This window comes from Agelaius phoeniceus, chromosome 9 (assembly GCF_051311805.1).
Source record: "Agelaius phoeniceus isolate bAgePho1 chromosome 9, bAgePho1.hap1, whole genome shotgun sequence".
NCBI classification, from domain to species: Eukaryota; Metazoa; Chordata; class Aves; order Passeriformes; family Icteridae; genus Agelaius; species Agelaius phoeniceus.
In genome coordinates, this window is record NC_135273.1 from 5,426,308 (window position 1) to 5,441,733 (window position 15,426).

A 15,426-nucleotide genomic window follows, 5' to 3' on the forward strand; every position below is an offset into this window, starting at 1 on the left:
TTTTACTTTTAACTCCTCTAGTATCAGAAAGATTTCTTACTTGCACGTTTTTGCAGACCCAAAAGCCTTGAGAACAATCCTAACGGGGCACTGCTTGCTGGGTTGAGCGACAGGTACTACAGAAGCAATTAAAACCTTGAAGTCTTGAGCAGCTGAACGAAAATTCTGGTTTTCTTCGGTGTGCAGAAGGTCACTAAAGTGAATTTGAAGCTGGTGTGATAGCGCTGGATGGCTTCTAAAAACCTGACACAGTGTTAGCAGAATTTGACAGGGTGTGTCAAATGGTTTCTGTGGAGCTTGAAATACTCATTTCTGATTATTTTGGAAGAGAAGTGACACAAGAATATGGAAGTGCTTTTTCAGAGTTAGATAGTGAAATAAGCTTCCATAATTTAAGCTCATCTGTGCCATAAATACCAAGCAACTTCACTCTGGAATTTCTAACCCAAAAGAGAAGACCAACACTAGCTCAGCAGAGGATAAAAAAAGTTGAAGAAAATGTTTTTGATCATAGTAGTGGCCTCTAAAGCTCTGAGGATGCTCAAAAAGATAACATCAGCTTTTAGGAACTGTTTGACTTCAAAGAAATTGCTGTCACAGAAAACTGAAAATTGATGATCCCATTTCTCTATCTTACCCAAGCAGGTATTTCAGAGCTGCTGTTGCTGTGAAGGGACCATCACTCCTCAAAATCCTAAACTAATATTCACAGCCTCCCAGTAAGGGTGGGGAAGAGTGAAATATTACCATGGCAACTGAAGAAGCTGGAATCTAGAATACAAACCACTTTTACACGGGCTGCCCCTAATTCTGGGTCGTCCTCTACCATGAAAGCCAACCAGTGGCTGCAGAAGGCTGCAATGAGCAGAGCTTTTTCCTCTTTAAAAAGTTTTTTCTTCCTTCCTGCTCCAGCTGACCATTCCTGGGCTCTGCCACAGTGAGCTGATGCTTCACCTGCCTTCAGGCCTTCTCAGAAGTATTTTTCTTTTACCAGTCTGTGAGTTTTTCCTTTCTTGTTCCCCCTAGTCCAGTAGCAGGGCAAAAGTTGGAAGGTAGTGGTATAGTCACGATAGAAGAATGCAATTAAAACCAGTTACATGCAAATAAAAAAAGATTGGTTTCCATTCCAGAAAGAATTGTTAGAATTTCACTCTTTGTTATTTATTCATGGCTGCACTGTTTCTATGATTAGTGCTATATTTGGTACAAATTAGTTCTAACTTTTGGCCAGCTAGTGCACTAAAAAGTATTTGAATTGCAAGCTGCCAATGCAAAAAGGTACAACATAAATCAGTCAGTGTGCAGATTGGAAGGAACTGGATTCTTTTCTTCCCCCTCGTTTTGCAGTGCTGTTTTCTCCACTCAGAAGTATGAAAGATTATCTTACAGTTTTTGAAATAACTCCCAGGCCACTTTAATGAGTGTCTTAAAGGATGTAAGCAAACAAGAAGGGTTCAAAAAACAGGAATTACAAAAGCCCGGGCTATGAAAAGGCTTTTCTAAAGGAAACAAAGCCTCTGTGAGCATCACTCCCTCTCAGAACTTTAATTAGGTCTCTGTTTAAAGTATATCAAAGAACAGATGGTTTTCACAGTTAATAGGCAGCTTGGAACCATTCAATATCAGTCATCCAAGCAGGAACCCCAAGAGGACCCAGTTTAGGGCCAGACCATCTTTCCCAAAGGGACAACTCTGTGTGCTTGATTCCAACCTGGGCAAAGGCAAGATTCAAGAGAAGAGCCAAAACAGTGCTTTTCTGTAATTGGAACTTTCAGCTTTTTCCATACAGAGGCCATACATGTCCTCCTGTCCCAGTGGTCAGACTGGGATTTATAGTGGCCAGTATCCATCAGAAGGACAGAATTCACTCTTGTTTTCAAAGTCAGTGCCAGATGCAGGAATTTGAAACCAACCTACCTAAAGTACAAATCCTTAATTCCAGGATCTTTTATTAGGCTCTGAATCTCATCCATCTGATGCAAGAAATCCCAGAAGAAACAGAAAAAGGAGTTTCAGTTTGATTCTGCTTTTCCTTAATAAGTACAAGTTACATTGCTGAGCTCTAGTAATGATCCTCTGGTTTTAATCCCTGTATTATCTATTAACTGAGCAGGAAAGTTCTGCTTAAGTTTAATCACTGTCTGTGCTCCCTCAGGTGAACTTTTTTACTCCTGAATTCTTTATTGGGCTGTGAATTAAGTGCTACATAATAACAACTTCCCTCTTCCCTTCAAATCCTGCAGACCTTAATGAAGTTCTCGGCACCAAACAACTTTTCAGTTTCTGGATGTGGCCAGAAGCTGAAAAGGTTCAAATCAAAGAACCAGAAAGAAGGGATCCTAAATCCCATCCAGTGCCATGGCAGGGACACCTTCCACTGTCCCAGGCTGCTCCAAGCCCTGTCCAGCCTGGCCTGGGACATTTCCAGGGATTCAGGGATGCCCACAGCTTCTCTGAGCACCCTGTGCCAGGGCCTGCCCACCCTCTCAGGGAAGGATTCCCAAAATCCCATCTAAAACCTGCTCTAAAAGCAGAGTATTTGTTCATCTTGGTTCATTGTCTTGATAGAGAAATGGGAGAAATGGAGAAATTCATCCATTGTCTGGATGAAGATACTGACTGACTTACAAAAAGATGATTGCACTGTGATCAGATCCAGACACTCACCACAATGGGGAGCCTCCCAATGCCCACAGTAACTCCCAGATTCCAAAATGTTCATATTCTGGCCTTAAAAGAGTCTCAAATCATAGCAGTGACAGGCAGCAATAATAAAGCTGCAGTTCTTCATGTGCAATTTGAAAATAACAAAAGAAATTGGATTTTTGACTGATTTCCCTAAAAGAAAAAATCTTGATTGCTTGGAAATATAAAAGTTTACAGCTTTGGAACTATGCATTTATATAACTGTGCAAAATAAGGCTTTTTATCCTTTAGAGGGAAACAGAAAAGAAAATACTGTATTTTTCAAGGTGAACTCATTAAAGGCAGTATTTAGGACTTGAACATCTAACCTCTCTTGCTATAGTGATGCCACAGTGATGTATATCAATGCTTCAGTTTGTTCCACTTACTTTTATCTCTTTTTTCCATAAGCTACATATACTGTACCATCTTAGAGACTGAATTTTTAATATAGGGATCTAGGAAAGCGACCTTATACATATTTGTAATTTTTGGCCCTTCATCATCTGTTCTAGAAAAGCAATGAGCAGGAATTCCTGTGAATGAAATGTACCCTCCATTTAAAAATAAACCAAAATTTAGTAGCTGGCTTCAGGTAATAACAAGTCCTCCTTTTAACAGCTAAATACTCCAGATGGGCATTTTCCACTCTGAGAACAGAAATCATTTTTCCTGGGTAGCATGTAAAGCCAGCTCCAGTAGCCTGGTGCTTTGGTGTGGTGGATTCTCTGCTTTTCTGCAGGGAAATGCTGATGTTTGGAATGAAAAGCTGCCATCAAACAGCTGAGTGCTGTCCCAGGTACCTGCCCTGCTGGGAAATGTTCACCTAAGTTGCTTTTCAAGGTCATTTCTTGCCTGCATAGCTGGGGTCTGTGGTTGGGTGAGGTGCAGAGCTCCCTGGGGCTCCTGGGCTCTGGTTTCACAGAACCTTTGCTTCCCTTTCCTCCTGCCCTCTGGAGCTCTGGGGATCTGGTGGTGGGAGGGTTTGAGAAATGAAACTCAACAGGTGGTGAGATTGCTACTGGCAGCTCATTTGTTATCATTAGCTGGTACAAGGAAAAGAGTGTTCAAGAAAAACATTAGAAATAGATAAATAAAGTGAGTGGCAGGGCTCTAATCCCTGTATTTGGCATTATTTTTTAATTTCAACAAAGCCTCACAGGAACTATTCATCAAGTTCTTTCCCTGGAGGAATTTTTTCTCTGCGTACATCGAGAAGACAGAATTTACAAAAATTATACTGATATGGTATCTATTTAGAACAAAAAAGGGGAGAGTGATCCCTTTGCTTCATTCCAAAGTACATCAAGAGGAAGGCAATCATTCCCACTGAGCTACATCAGACTGAGACCAGAGGCACACAGCAAACACATCAGTATTTAGCACAGTGGAGTTCCACTGATGCTAACAAAAGGCACTGAACCTGGGAAATATTACACAACAGCCTGAGCCTAGATAAGAAAAAAAACATGCTAAACCAATCTTCCAGAACATATTTTTATCTGAATCATGCTAAGACTAATTAGATGGATTTTTGAGTAAATTTTTCTTTTTGTTAAGAAAGAGGAGCTGGTGTGTGGTCACTTTGCTGCTGTGACTTCAGCAGGATAAGCTGCAGATTCCTGGTGGGACACTGGCCCTGCCTGCTTTAATCAAGGGCTGTTCCCCCAATAACCCCTGCAGTTCCAGCAAAGTAGGCAGCAGAAAAACAGCAACACAAAATGGATCTGGAAAGGAGCCACCCCTCCATAATTCTCCTGCTGAGCCCCAAGCCCTGGCTGCTGCTGTGCAAAGTGCCAAACTCACCTGTGAGTGCAGGCTGGGGAAGCAGCAGGGCATGGAGTCCCTGTCCCAAACCCTCTGCAGCTGTGAATGCGGGGCTGCAAAGCTCTCCCCAGCTGCAAACCTCTGCAAATGCAGGGCTGCAAAGCTCTCCCCAGCTGCAAACATCTGCAAATGCAGTGCTGCAAACCTCTGCAAATGCACTGCTGCAAAGCTCTCCCCAGCTGCAAACATCTGCAAATGCAGGGCTGCAAAGCTCTCCCCAGCTGCAAACATCTGTAAATGCAGGGCTGCAAAGCTCTCCTCAGCTGCAAACATCTGCAAATGCACTGCTGCAAACCTCTGCAAATGCAGGGCTGCAAAGCTCTCCCCAGCTGCAAACATCTGCAAATGCACTGCTGCAAAGCTCTCCCCAGCTGCAAACATCTGCAAATACGGTTCTGCAAAGCTCCCTTTCATTGCCATGCTGCTCTGCTGGGGATGGCAGCAGCAGGACGTGCAGTGTGTGATGAGTTCAGAGAGGATTTCAGAGACTGAGCTAAAATGAGCTCTCACAAGTGGCAATTGCTCTGTCACAAACATTCCTTGCAGCAATCCACCTTTCTGGTGTTTTGGGGCAATACAGTGTTGTCTTAATACTTAAAATTTAACTGAAAGTCACAGCTCAGTGGGATAAGAGAGCTGCCTCAAACTGTTCCTGAATAAGGAATTCTCCTGTTTCATTCACAGTAACCTCATTGTTTATACCTAAGATGAGTTTATATATAATCCCTGAGCCCAGGGCTGGGGGCAGAGGTCTCAGGTGAGGCTGTTTAAGGCTTTTTAGTGCCCTCAGAATGGTGACAGAGCTGTGCCAGGCCCTTGGGTGGTGCAAAGCAGCTCTAGCATTTTTAATTCCCCTCCATTGCCTCAATCTGCTCTTTGCAGGAGGTGGAAGGCAGAGAGAAGGGAGAAGGGGCTGAGACAGGCTCTGCATGTCCCCAGCAAAGTGTCTGCAGGTGTCAGAGAGCATCAGGAATGCCCTCACATGCTACAGAAATGGAAACAGCAACCAAAAGAGAGGAGTGAAGCTGATCTGGGTTGTATTTTTTGATCTTTCTGCTTTCACATCAGTGAGTCACAGCTGCAGCTTATAAAGGTCCCAGAAAAGATGCAGTTCCCCCTGAAGCTCCCATGGTAGCTTTGCTAATGGTTTAAGATGTGGGACAATAATGATAAACAGTGCCAGGAAAAGGAAAATGGAAATCCCTTTCTTACCTCTCAAGATTGGTTAAGGAAAAAAAAAAAATCTTTGTTAGCTCTAAAAATTTCATAGCATGAAGAAAGACAGGAGAGTGCTGCATGATTCTCCCAGAATCAGAGGATTTTTGGGAGCTCAGTGGCTGACCTGGTCCCACCTCCCTGCTCCAGCAGGGCCATCCCAGAGCACAGAGAACAGGATTGTGTCCAGAGGGGTCTGGAACATCACCAGTGGGGGAAACCCCACACACCTCTGCTCTCTGTTCCAGGGCTCGTTCCCTGCACAGGGAAGCTCTTCCTCATCTTCAGGTGGAACTTCCTGGGCATCATTTTCTGGCCGTTGCCTCTTCATGGTGTTAATAGGAAATAAAATAAAATAAAAATAAAAATAAAATAAAATAAAATAAAATAAAATAAAATAAAATAACAGTTAAGATTTTCAGTTCTGACACATGTAGAGATGAGTTTATAGTTTTGTGATTCAGCTGGACTGGAGAGAAAACATCACCTTATGCTGACTGGGAGTAGTAGAAGCTGTACTTGTCTCATCAGTGTAAATGTATTTTTTTTTCCTAAACAGTTTAATGATTTTATTCTAATTACTTTGTTATATTTTAATGAGGCATTTTGAATGAAGTTTAATTTTAATGCATGTTGAGTTTGCTCTGTTAATTAGATCACTTCCATCTATTTTATATAAATGTTTTGGTTGTAGTTTTATACCTTCTGCAAGAACACATTGTAACCATTACTTCTTATGAGATAATAGAAATGTCATAATTCCATGTTCTGTATTAGATATAAATGGAGCTGTCATGCAATATTCCATTTCTGACAAGAAACCAATAAACCAAGAGAAAAGAGAAGGTAAAAAAACACTAAAAAAAATCCAAATGAAGCTGTGACTGATGGACATACAACTGAGCTAGGATCCCCATGAATAATGTTAGTTACACAACATGCCAAAAGACAGGGCTTCCAAAGGGAGTGATTTTGTGATTAGCTGCAAATTGTAATCAGGACCAGAATAGTTCCAGGAATTAAATGCTGCTAAGCACAGAAATGAAGAAAATGGAAAACCATTCTCATGTTAAACAGGGCTTTGTTTTTCTTGGCATGATATCTTGTGGCAGCTGTCCTGCCTATAAAGTATTGATTTGGGGGATTTTTTAAATTGACAGCTGAAAAATCTTATTAAAACCAAGCCCAACCTGTGCTGCTGATATTATTCGATATTATTAAATCTGAAAGAACTTTTGAAATCTGATTTTTCTCTTCAGTAATTTACCACTCACACATTAGATGTCTTGGGCAATAAAAACATCTGTCATATTTTGCTTTCTGGATTGTCACATTTTAACAGGGGTTTGTAACATGTAAAATGCTACAGAGAGGTTTGTAGGTAAAAACATTCCTTTCATTTCAACAAAATGAAAATACAAGAAAATAATTTAATCAATATTTGATCCTACAGAATGACTTTTGCCTTCTCACAAAGCATAAGTTATCTGACAACAAAAATAGATACAACTGAAGTGCCTGAGAGAGAAAACTTCTGAATTTCATTAAGAATAATTAACACAGGCCACCCAGCTTGGTAGAATTTCAGCCTGTAATGCTTTCCTTACTGCTTAGAGTTACAACTAAAGGGAGAAAAAAATCATCAGTGTTTGGTTCCATGTCTTACACACAAATTCTCTTACACAAGGTCAACATTGCATGTATTGTTCTCCCATGGATTGTCTGCACTTGCTGATAATTCATTCATTTTCTGGCTCATCAACTCTTCCTTCCAAGAGATTAAATGGCCCTTGAGTCTCCTCAAGAAATATGAGAGAGCTTGATTGCACAGGGGTGACAAGAAGGATGGATGGATTGAATTTCCACGTGGCTCCTGCCTTTGCTTCTCTTATTTCTCTGCTCCTTGGGAAAAAACAATCTGCTGCCAGCTCAGGAAAAGCAGGATGGATCCACTGGGAGGTTTTGCTTCCCAAAAACAACTTGGGCCAGGTGAAATTTCCCTGTGCTGGAATCTTTCTGGACAGGAGGGTGCTGCTGTCTGTGGGGGACTGGCATAAACAGGAGTCTCTCACACTTATTCAGTTTTCTCTGGAAAAATTCTTGCTACTGGTCTTTCCTTCCCATGTCAAAGAAGAAATTTTAATTCATTTCCATGGTTTTGTTTCCCTGTTCCTGAATAAAAATATGAATGAAGCCCCCCTCTGAAACATGCACAGGAAAAGTCTGTGTGAGCATAATCAATTTATGCTGCAAACCAAATTATTGTCTCAGAGCAAGATAAAGGTATGAACATTTTATTTGACCTCCTTTACTCCTGTATCTGACTAATTAATGCAAATGAACCCATTTTGGATCTTAAAAGTAAGAACCCATCATGGGTATTTTTACATTCAAACAGGATTTTTGATTTTGCTGCACATTTTTGTGAACTGCCTTTGCAGAGGTGTGGAATGAACTGGGCATGGAGGGAAGGGCAGGAGGTTCTCAGCAGGGCTTGCCCTCCAAAAACATCCAAGCCAGATCCAAATCCCACTGAAGCACTAAAAACTCCCATTCTCTTTCAACTGGCTTTCCATTTCTGATATGATTAATCCTCATTTTATATAGTACTTCCCACATTCCATACTGGGCATGAAAATAGCTAGTTAGGTTCTGCTCAAGCACCCTCAAAAAGATAAAATTAAAACAAGTTCTGCAGTGTATATATATATATAAAATGGTCAATACTAACAGAGCTCCTAAAAGCCATAATCCCCCTGCAGGGGGAAATATCAGGGCCTCCCTGCCAAAGTGCAGGACAGAACCTGGTCTGGTTTTGAGCAGAAGTTTAAATTAAACATTTAAACCAGCTGTATTTTTGCAGGACATGAGCACACCATGGACACACTTTCTCAAGGTCTCTGGTTTGCAGTACAGGTTATCTCATGGACACCATCCCTGCCTCAGCAAAGACATTGCCATTATCTCTGAGAAAGGTACCTAGAGCCATTCTCTGGTGTATATTAATAATGATACACTAATTGAATCCTGAAGCTCATTGCTCAGAAGCAGTGGATTCAGGGCTGATAGTAGTATTTTATGGTTTTGGACAGAATGCCAGTGAGAGTGTTGCCAAGATAAACTCAAGGTTTGCTTTTATTGCTGGCGGGCATTGCAGGAGCTCCTTTGTCAGAGCTGGAGTTCTGCAAAATATATCAGCACACAGCTCAGCTCCAAGACCTTAACTCACTGTGCTGAAGGTGAAACCCTTAACAATCTGTGCTGAAATTCCCTTACTAAAGAGAATTTAAGAAATTCCTTCCCCTCCTGAAGGAATTCTTTCTTGAAACTCAGCATGGAAAGGTAAAGACTGTGGAGTTCATTGTCATTTTAAAGTGCCCTCAAGAGAGCAAGAAATGAGACATTTATTACCTTTTCATTGCAGGTTGCCACTGGCACATGAAGTTTGCCACTGGAAAATGGGCAAGGTTGGACAGGAACAATTTTTATCCATAGCAAGCCCATGTTAAAATGTAGGCAGCATATTTTGGTGCCAGACATGGTCAGACACCACCAAAAAACTGCAGGGGACACAAAAGGAATTGCACTACTCTTGTTTGTCCTCAGACACGCTGTGCATGACTTCTGTGGTTTGCCAGGCATCTAGAACAGATTCCTTTCCCTCTATATTCCAATGGGATTTTCCAATCACTCTCTTGGGTACCTAAACAGACAGCTCATCCAGAGGGCTGTGCTCTTCACACAGACCTTTCCTGTGCAGCTCTGGAGTCAAGGGATTGTGGAGCTCAGTAACAAACCTTGGCAAGTGGCACATATTCTCTGGGTTTGAAAGTTGGTGCATTCCTAACAGAACTGCTTACAGCGATGACAAGCCATCTGTCCCTACTTCTGGTGTTTTCTCTGCTTCCACATCCATAAGTTAAGCCAGAAATAATGTTTTCAACTCAAAAGCCTAATTTGGGCTGTAAATTGTAGGTTTGTAATGATCAAATCTAGTTTAAGCCAGGCAGTGAATATTTTTTGCATTGCCCTTTGCTGGTAGGAATTTCTTCTTCTAGCACTGACGTCTTGCAGTTCACTGCTCTGTTATTTGCATTTATTATGGTATATTGTCATATCACCAAGTCCACATTGTGGATTCTTGCTCGTTTCACCCAGATCCAGGATTATTTACAGGTACCATTCTGCTGCACTGGCTGCTCTGTCCCAGTGGATATTCTAGTAAAATAAATGTGGGCAGTGTAAAAAAAACCACATTGCAGAATATTGGTTTGATTAGCAAGGGTGCATTGGAGAGTTCCATACACAGACACCTGGAATGAAGAGCAATAAAAGGAAAATATTAATTCATTTCTCTGCAGATACATTGTGTGGGCAGAGCTGAGCCCTCCTGCAGGCTCTGAGCACTCACAGCTGACTCTGTGGCCAGAAGAAATGAGCTTGGACTCGATGCACCAGGCAAGGAAGGGGTTTTGGAATGAGGCGTTTTCCTTGGGCAGGATGAGGGGATAAGAAACCCACAAGAAGCCAAATCTTCCTTCCATCAGAGGCATCCCAGGTACTGTGCCAGGAACTGCTCAGCCACAGGAGGGTCCAGCTGCCAGCACAGACAAGTTCTCTGCAAAAGGTTTTTCTGCTTTGCTCTCACATCTATTCTTCACTCTATTCATCTTAACAATTTCCAGCCATTAAGGTTGCACAAGCTTTCCCTTTCCTTCCCCATCCTACCATCAGCTTCAATTTTAAATAAATTTGGTGAACTTCAAAATCCTGACCCCTGCTAGAGAAAGCACAGGATGCCTCAAGCTTTGCTTAGGGCTGTGGCTGATAAAAGATCAGTGTTAAGCTCATTGAATTTATGCCTTTTTTGAAAGAGTTTGTTCTTCCTACAGACTTCCAAAGTTTCACTGCTGCTGGCCAAGCCCAAACCCACAGCGTTTTTAGCCTACAGATTATATTAACTTCTACTGAACTAATCCTTAATTGCTTTACCCTCAGTGCTTCCAGTACAACATCTGATATGATTAGCTAGGCCATTAATTATCTTGTACTTTAACTATGAACCTCCTGCTGAAACCCAAGGAAAGGTCAATGCATATCTGGAGAAAATCATACCTAACAAGGTACATTTACCAGCAAATTAGGCACACTGTGAGTTCAGCACACACAGACTGTCCAAAGGGTTTTTACTCCTGTGCTAATGGTACATTAGATTTTTTTGCTAAGGATATTTGCTTGTAGTCAACAGGAGACTGCCTGGCTAAAAACCTCCCATGGACATTAGTGAGCAAAAATCCTTTATATATTATAACAATCACTCAGATTAAAAAATGCAGAGATATTTGTTAAGTAGTCCAGTCTGCACAGATACCAATGTTTTCACCTCAAATAATTAAAAAAATAATTGTTGCCACATAAACCTCTCAAGGAACAGCTCTTGACAAGCATTTTTCCAGCAGTGTTGCTCCACAGCCCAAAGCTGTCACCTCTACTGTGGCTGAGAAGTTCTTTGGTTCACCTGAACCAGGAGCTGATCCAGAGGAAAAAGCTTTTTTTCCCTTCTGAATTCCTTTTAACCTGAGTCCAGGTCCCCAGGCAGCCTCACAGCTGCACAGACACATCCAAGCAGGCAGCTGAGTGACCAAAATGGGGAAAGAGCCTTGTAGGGTGATGTTACTACTCCAAATATGTCAAAACACCACCTGACTGATTGCAGAATTAATTACTGAGTTCACATTAGAGTAAAAGGAGCCTGACATGAGCCCTTTGAACACAGAGCACATGTATTTCAACTGCCTTGAATCTGCTGTGTCAGTGGTCTGCTGCAGCTGGCATTTTGAACTTAATGCCATTTAAAAGAAAGGCACCAATGTCAAGGTCATATTAAAAATAAATTGGGGACATAACAAAATCACTCAAGTGTATTTCAGCTCAATACATCTTTGAGGGTTTATAACTTGTATAATTTCTCCTGGAGGAAGGGTTAGGTTTGGGATCTATTATCAAAACTAAGGACAAAAGGCTGAAGAAGCTGCCCATATTCTGCACATGTATTTGGCACTTCTTTATTTCCTCTTCCAGTTTATGAGTAATAAAACATCTGGGTGCACAGAGCAGTTTTGCACAGATGGCTGAGCTCAGGAGGACCTGGGAGCCAAACCCAGTTTATTGCAGTTCCTGCCCAGGCACTGAGACTGCAGTGAGCTCCTGCTTCACAGGGTACAGGGCACAGGTTCTCAGCCCCTTTGCAAATCAAGCATTGATGACACAGGAGATTTCCTTCTGCTGTCCTCAGGACTTCTCAAACAGGTGCTTCATTATAAACACATAATTTGTATGCTGCCATGATATTTTCTGAAAAATCCCTTTGCCAGGATTTTTCCCCTGAGAAGCTGAGAAGCATCAGAGGAAAAGAAAAACAATGATTTTCTGCTGCTGTGGAATGCAACAGGTGCATCTTTGATTGGTCTCATGTGGTTGTTTCTAATTAATGGCCAATCACAGTCCAGCTGTCCTGGACTCTCTGGTCAGTCACAAGATTTTATTATCATTCTTTCTATTCCTTGCCAGCCTTCTGATGAAATCCTTTTTTCTGTTCTTTTAGTATAGTTTTAATACATAATTTTCTTTTAATATAATATACATCATAAAATAATAAATCAGCCTTCTGAAACATGGAGTCAAGATTCTCATCTCTTCCCTGCCTAGGACCCTGTGAACACACCACAATATGGACATATGCATTTATCCCTAATTGTTAATTCTGTCTCAGCTTGTAGTTTCTGGTAATGGCTCTTTTGATGCTGCTGTCAGGCACCACTGTGTTCTGAGTGTTATCTCCTGAGAGGATTTCACAAATCACTCAATACGAGATGTCACCACATCTCAATCAATAAACTTGTATCATGACCCTATTAACAAAGAGGCTTCCAGTGGCTGTAACCACATATGTTTGTACAAAGGATGGCCTGAAAAACAAAACTAATCTTGTTTATTGACAGAGCTCAGCTCTGAGAAAGGACAGTCCCTTAACAAATCATTTAGCCAAGATATTTTGCAGAAATGCTGCCACCTTCGTGAAGGACTTTCAGAGGTGATTTATTTCTGCTCTCCAGCTACAACTCCTGGTTTTCATTGTCAATATTTTCTCCACATGGAGCTTCCACTGAGAAGTGGAGGGGGAAAACCAGGGGAAATATTTGCCATGACAAAGCTGAGTTCCCCTTTTCCTGCCTACTTTATAGGGGCAGAAATCTGGGACCTGATTCTCCCTCAGATCCCTTCTCCAGCTCCCTTCAACACCACTTTAGACCCACCCTGATGGCTGCTAGAGCTAGAGCTGATTATTTAAATACTCAGAGCTGTATTTTCTCAGTCCTTTGTGGGGACAGAACAATCATGCCTGAACATCCTGCAATGCAGAGAGCACCATGAATCCCCTAAGCTACCAAGAGATGAATAACCAAATGTTCCACAACACCCATATCAAATTCCAGCTTAGGAAAACTTGGCTTCTCACTAAACTCAAGTGAGCTCCTGGTTTCTGAATAAACCTTGTCCTACTCATGCACTCAGCAGTCTCAAGCATAAACATTGCTTTGGTTGCATTCATGAGGCCATTTTAACAAGGTTACATTAGAAGTTTTTTGAACTGGTTTTTGGCAGAAAGTGAGCTACAAGGTCAACTGCTTCATTTGTTCTCCTCTCATCTCTAACCATCTCTTACATAGACACACTTCACTTTTGATTGTCTGGATTGTTATGGATCTGAAGCTGGTTTACAGACATACATAAGATGTTTCTTTTACAGCCTCCATTTGTAAGGGAAGCCTGAGAGTCCTGCATTTAAGAGCCATCAAGCTGAAAGAAGCACTCCTCCTGCACTTTGGGGAACTGCATTTTACCTTCAAGGGGGTGCATTAGGTGGGGTTCTCTGCTCTCCAAACAGCTCAGCTGAGTGCCAGGAGCCAACCCTGTATTCATGGCCACATTTTCCTGGTGACTGAAAATTTTTCAGTGTGGAAAAAAAATACTTTGGTCTTTGGGATCTGCAGCAGAGGGCAGAGCAGGTTCTGGTTTTCTGTCCATAGGTGGCTTTGCAGTTAGGAATAAACCCTACAAGGAAGTGCTGGGTGATGGTTTTGCTGTCACTCAGGTCAGGGGGACCTCAGCTTGTGGTGGTGTTCACAGGGGCCCCAGGACCAGGGAAGAGAGGAGAATCTGACTCCATGTTTCAGAAGGCTGATTTATTATTTTATGACATATATTATATATAACTATACTAAAAGAACAGAAAAAAGGATTTCATCAGAAGGCTGGCAAGGAATAGAAAGGAATGATAATGAAATCTTGTGACTGACCAGAGTCTGAGATAGCTGGACTGTGATTGGCCATTAATTAGAAACAACCACATGAGCCCAATCCCAGATGCACCTGTTGCATTCCACAGCAGCAGATAATCATTGGTTACATTTTGTTCCTGAGGCCTCTCGGCTTCTCAGAAGAAAAAAATCCTAAGGAAGGGATTTTTCATAGAAGATGTCTGTGACACTCAGCAGGCTGGAGAAATGGGGGCTGTCCAGCAGGAAGGCAGCTCTGCAGGGACAGCCCTGGCTCCTGGTCACTGTGGCTAACGTTACATTCCTGCTTTTCTTCCCCCTGTTTTTATGGGAACACAGGGATCCCATATTGCCAGGTTTTCTGGTCACACCCCAAGGGTGCCCCAGCATCCTGTGTGGATGCAGCAGTGCCAGCTCACTGCTGCAGTGGCCATTTTCCCCTCAGCCTCCCTCCTGGCAGAGCCCCAGGAGCTGTGTGGTACCCAGAGCCCATCTCCTGCTGCCCTCCACCCCATTCCTGCCCCAGGGGAAAATGGGAACTCTTTAGAGGACATCCCTGCTCCATCTGCACCTGAGGCAAATAAACCCCTCCTCAGTGGCTCTGTGCAAATGCCCTGCAGGCTGCCTGTGATCATATTTACACTGGAGTGCTTCCATCAGCCTTTGGGAAGTTAATTCTGATTTAGTTACAAAAATCAGGTCTAGAGCCAAGCTCAGAGTTCAAGAGTTGCTGTTAGAAGAGTATGAAAAAACCCCAGATTGCTCCCATTAAATCCAAGTAGTTGCCAGTGACTCCACCATTTGGATTAAGCACAGGTTTGCCAAGAGCACTGAAATGGGAACAGGCATGTGAAATATTTCCCATTATTAAACAGAAATTAATGGGATTTTTTATTTCAGCTCTGGGGAATACACCCTAATTCAAAGGGATGATTAAAAATAATAGTCCATTAATACAGCTCTGCCCCAGTCCCTGCTCCTATTTGGACATCCAGTCTCCACCAGCAGCACCCTGGCACTGATCATTTTGTAGGAAATATGAAATGCTAGATTTTATTATTCATCATATGTTTAAAAAAAAAAATAATCACATGCAGAGAGGAATCAGGGAGAATATTATTATGGAAATAGCATTTTAGACAGAGTTTGTAAAACATTTGTCATATTGCAGACACAAAGTTATAAATATTAATTTAACATTCCTTGGAAAAGGACCAGGACAACTCCAGCACAGATACTGGAAATTTTCTGTGCCATGCAAGGCATCTCCCAGCACAAGGAGGAATTATTTGACTGTGCTACTTTTATGAACAGCTGGGAGAGGAGGTGTTCCCAAGGGACAGGAACATTCCTACTGCCA